General features: G+C 42.9%; 1 pseudogene; it reads left to right on the top strand.

Annotated features, from left to right (window-relative positions):
• Positions 1-3,642: 3,642 nt before the first annotated feature.
• Positions 3,643-3,763, top strand: LOC115872470 (annotated as a pseudogene).
• Positions 3,764-5,148: the final 1,385 nt, after the last annotated feature.

Below are 5,148 nucleotides of genomic sequence, written 5' to 3'. Positions count from 1 at the left end.
GTTTAACAAAGATCTTTGCAGAAGTTAACAGTTCATATCTAGTTTAGCTAATGAAAGAACCAAACCACTAACAACTCAACTACTAAGTCTGTGTGGACATACCTTTGATGGCTTGTCAGCCCTTTCTCCACTTCTCTGTTTTTCTTTACCACATATGCAAAGTAAAGTTTTGTTCTTCCCCACTATTATAGTCTTGCGCTGACTTTCTCCTAGGACAGTATGAAGGGGTATCTCATTGTGGTTTTAATTTGTATTTCCCTAATGATTCATTAGGAGCCCTGGTGATGTAGGGGCTGTCCGTTGGGCTGCGATCTGCATGTGAGCAGTCTGAAACCTCCATCCGCTCCTCCGGAGAAAGGTTGGGCTTTCTACTCTCATGGAGAGTTACAGTTGTGGAAACCCACCTGGGCAGTTCTCCCTCCTATGAATGAACATTGACTCCATGGCAGGGAGAATGACTAATTAATGCTACTTAGAAGGAAGTATAGCAAGACATAGTCTCATGGACTTTGGACGTGTCAATGTCCAACTTTCACACTCATGGGATGCAATTAAAAATACCATGGTTTGGGTCAGGTGCACCTGTCTGTACAGTAACATCCTTGCTCTTCTATACTTTAAAGAGATCTTGTACAGCAGATTTTCCCAATGCAGTGTATTTGATCTCTTGACTTCTCTTTCCGTAAGCATCAATTGTGTATCCAAGCAAGACAAAAATCTTTGCCAACTGCAATTTTCTTTGTTTATCATTATATTACCTATTGGTCCAAATGTGAGGGCTTTGCTTTTCTTCACATTGAGTTGTCATCCATACTGAAGACTGCAATCCTTGATCTTCATCAGCAAGCACTTCAAGTCTTCTCCACTTTCAGCAAGCAAGGTGGCGTCACCTGCATATCTTAGGTTGTTAATAAGCCCCCCTCCCATCCTGAGGCTATGTTCTTCTACAGATAGTCCAGTTTCTCTGATTATTTGCTCAGTGACAGATTGAACAAATGTGTTGAGAGGATACAAACCTATTGTACACCTTTCCTGATTAAAACCATGAAATATTTCCTTGCTCTGTTTGAAAGACTGTCTCTTGGTCCATGTGCAGGTTCTGCATGAGCATAACAAAGTGTTCTGGAATGCCCATTCTTCTCAAGGTTGTGATCCACACAGCTGACTGCCTTTGGGTAGCCAATAAAACACAAATCAAATTTTCAGGCATTCCCTGATTTCAGCCAACATCCATGTGACATTAGCAGATCCCCTTTGTTGCAAGTCTTCTTCGGATTCCCACTTGAAACTCTGGCTGTTCTCTGTCACAGGGAGTTACAAGTGTACAGCTACAATTGTTGGATGATCTTCGGCAACATTTTACACGTATCAGCTCATGGAAATAGTTCATTTGGTATTCTGTCAATTCCTGTCAATTAGCAATTTGCTGATGCCTTCGGTGAAGCTTGGATATCTTCCTTCAGTACCACTTGTCTGTTAGTTTGCCATGTTGTGGTGGCTTGTGTGTGGCTGTGAAGCTGGAAGCTATGTCGCCCGTATTTCAAATACCAGCAGTCAACCAAGGTGAACAGGTTTCAGTCGAGCTTCCAGACTAACAATAGACTATGATGAAGGATTAGGCTGTCCACTTCTGAGGAATTAGCCACAGAAAACCTGGTGGCCATTCATTAGTAATATAGAGGGTCAATGAAAAAGAGGATGATCCTCACTGACACAGTGGCTGCAGCTGTGGCCTCAAACAACAATCATTGTGAGGATGTCACAGAACTGGGCAGTCTTTCCTTCTGTTATACGCGTACATGAGGGCCATATGGCTGGAACTGACTTGAAAGCACCCAAAACAACAACAATGACAATGATGTTGAACATCTTTTCCTGTGCTTATTTATTCGTCATTTGTGTATTAAGAATTATTTATATGTTCTAGAAAAAACTCCTCCCTCCCTTATCAGATATATGATTTTTAAGTATTTTCTCTCATTCAGTGAGTTCTTCTTTTTGACTTTCTTGACAGGATCCTTTGAAGGACACAAGTTTTAACTTTGTTTATGTCGTTTATTCTTTTTCTTTTGTTGATTTTGTATCAGCTCTGATAAGCTATCACTAACCAAGGTTACAAAGGTTTATACCTATTATCCATTTTGAAATAATCTTTTTATATGGTGTGTGCAAATAAGATTTTAATAAAAAGTTCATGTCATAGTTTTTATTAGTGAGGTAGTATCATGCTAAGCCCCATTAAACTTAAATGTATATAATACATGCATATGTACTAGATAGTATGGCTTGGCAGATACATATACAGCAGATGCATATACATAACAAACTCACTGCCACAGTCTATTCTGACACATGGTGATCCTATAGGACAGGTTAGAACTGTCCCAGTTTCTGAGATCGTAACTCTTTAAAGAAATAGAAAAGCCTCATCTTTCTCCTTCAGAGCAGCTGGTGGTTTTGAACTGCTAACCTTGCAGTCAGCAGCCCAATGTGTAACTACAATGCCACCAAGGCTCATGTGTGTATTATAATTTAAACTTTTATTACCTTAAGTTTATCGTCATCCATCTTCACACTATGATTTAAATTCGTGCAGGAAAAAGGTATGAGGGGCCAGTCTGACTGCACAGAGGAGAAGGAGACTCCATCGCCACCCCAGCTTAAGGCCAATTGCCACAAGGCAGCGGGCAGACATTCCTCACCCTTCACCTTCTTTTACCCTGTTCTGACACCAACCATTCTTCCCAAGACACTTCATTTTTCTGCTGGGTGTGATAATTTGTCACAATGGCCACAGAGCACTATTTTTCCCCCACAGAAACACTTCTTAGGGAAATTAATAGGCTACCACAAGCCAGGATCATAAAATATTAAGAATGCAGTCTTTAGACTACAACAGCACTTCTCCTGAGCTCGCAACCAAGTCTCTCCCTGGTTCACACCCTCTCCGTCACACGGTCCCCTTGGCCACTGCCTCCTGGGCCAGGAAGCCCATCTGCTACTCACCTTCACAGTCTCCAAGTGGCAGCACTGCGCTTCTGCACGTCTGATGAGCTCTTGGCACTGGCCCCCGTCCGGTCTCAGTGTGGCCTGGGCCCTGCTGCCCCCACCACTTCCGGCAGGGGTTTTGAACATGCTCTGCTGGTGGCTCATCTTCCTCGATGGTTCCCAGAATTCTCTCTTCTGGCTGCTAGAAAACCTCATTCGTACAACTGGGGGAATAGCAAAATTGGCCAACCCCCTCTATTAGTGTTTTGCACATCCTATTTGCAGTGTTTTACCCAATCATTTAATGGTAGTTACAGAGATGTGGATGGAAGAGTCACATTAAGAAATGAATTATGTTAATTGATCTGGAAATACCGAGGCAGGGAGGTTCAGCAATTTGTTTAAGAACACAGTGCTCTGGGAACCAATTACAAGAATCTACGTATAACCTCCTCCATGGGGGATGGATGGCAGAGAAGAGGGCGGGGGGAGACATCGGACAGTGTAATATATGACAAGATAATAATAATTCATGAATTATGAAGGGCTCATGGGGGGGGATGAGGAGCCTATATTAAGGGCTCAAGTAGAAGGCAAATGTTTTGAGAATGATGAGGGCAACAAATGTACATATGTGCTTGACAACAGATGTATGTATGGATTGTGATAGGAATTGTACAAGCTCACAGTGTCCCATGCCAAAGCAAACTGTCACCCTGAACCATTGCCTGGCTTTACCTGGTAGGCTTAAGGCACTGAAGTGGGTTGCACAGTTAAAAAAAAAAAAAGAATTGTACAAGCACCCAATAAAATGATTGAAAAAATAGAACCCAATGCTTACAAGTGCCGGTGCCAAGTTTAGAACCTATCTCTCCCAACTCTTGCTCCTCGTGCCCCTTTCCGTGCATCAATATCACAAAGGATTTGGAAGGATATTACCAGGATACCATTGAAGATGCTTTGTGTTGGTAAAAGTGAAGGAAGGAAACCAATGCTTAACAGAACACTTGGCAGGCATTTAATTTCTATTATATCATTGAATATTCATACTAACTTGTATGGTTAAGTTTTGTGTCAACTTGGCGGCTGGGCCAGCATTTTCAGTTGAGGCCTAGGGCACCCCCACGATGTGGCCTAACATCATCAATTCCATATGGGATCTAAAGTGAGCAGCCATGCAATTGTAAGGTTAGAGTACAACTTCTGATCCTATTTTATCATACCTTCTGTATCATGGCCCTGATGCAGCTGAAAGGAAGTTTCCCTGGGATTAGCTCACTTCTTGTAAGTGGATACGGAGGGAACATTTGCCTGCTTTTTGCTGGATCTGGATTCAGAATCTGGCTCATTGACATCGGGCTCTCAGGGGGTCAGCCAGCAGCCCACCATCTTGTCATGGAAGCCACTAGCTGCCTGCCATCAGACATGGACCGCCAAAATGGATTCCTCAGTCACAAACCTGCCCTGGGGACCTTGGATTCATCTGCATGTGATGTTCCTGCCAATTTTGGGTTCACCAGCCCCTGAAGCTATGCCAGTTAGGAGACATCTAGCTTAACATAGGGCCCATGGACTTGGAACCTGATTAGACTTGGACTTGACTTTCCCACTCTCCAATTGTTTAGCCATTTTCTTGATCTAAATCTCTGTGTATATATATTGTAGAAGACAAAAGAGATCCCAAATCACAAACATAATTCAAAGAGAGTATTAAGTCTTAAAAGGGACAAAAAACAAGACAAAAACACATCATGCAGATGCGAGAGAACATCAGCATGAGATCATAATGGTGCCCAAGGGTTTATAGAGAATCAGAGCTTAGGACATGGGAGGATAAAGGAAACTATCACAGAAGCGGGATTGGGGGCATCAATATACCACAGTTGCACTGCAGAAGTGGGAATGGGACCATGATTGGGACATGTGAATTATGCTAGACAGAAGAGTGTAAAAGATCATTCCAGGGCCCACTGATCGAGGTAGTCAGATTGTGACTCATGGCTATGCAACCCTAGAACCTCAAAGTCCCACCAAGGATGGACCCAAGCCTTCCCTAAGGACTAGACCACTCCTTCCCGGACTGGCTAGGAGAGGTACTAATCCACTTTCTAATGCACTCTGCCTGAGAACAAGGCTGGTCACATCATCATTGGAGGTCCA

This window comes from Echinops telfairi, unplaced genomic scaffold (genome assembly GCF_000313985.2).
Source record: "Echinops telfairi isolate 266 unplaced genomic scaffold, ASM31398v2 ScPeMD7_7424;HRSCAF=8462, whole genome shotgun sequence".
Lineage (NCBI taxonomy): Eukaryota > Metazoa > Chordata > Mammalia > Afrosoricida > Tenrecidae > Echinops > Echinops telfairi.
Note: the sequence above shows the minus strand (reverse complement) of the source record. Positions and strands in the feature narration are given on the sequence as shown.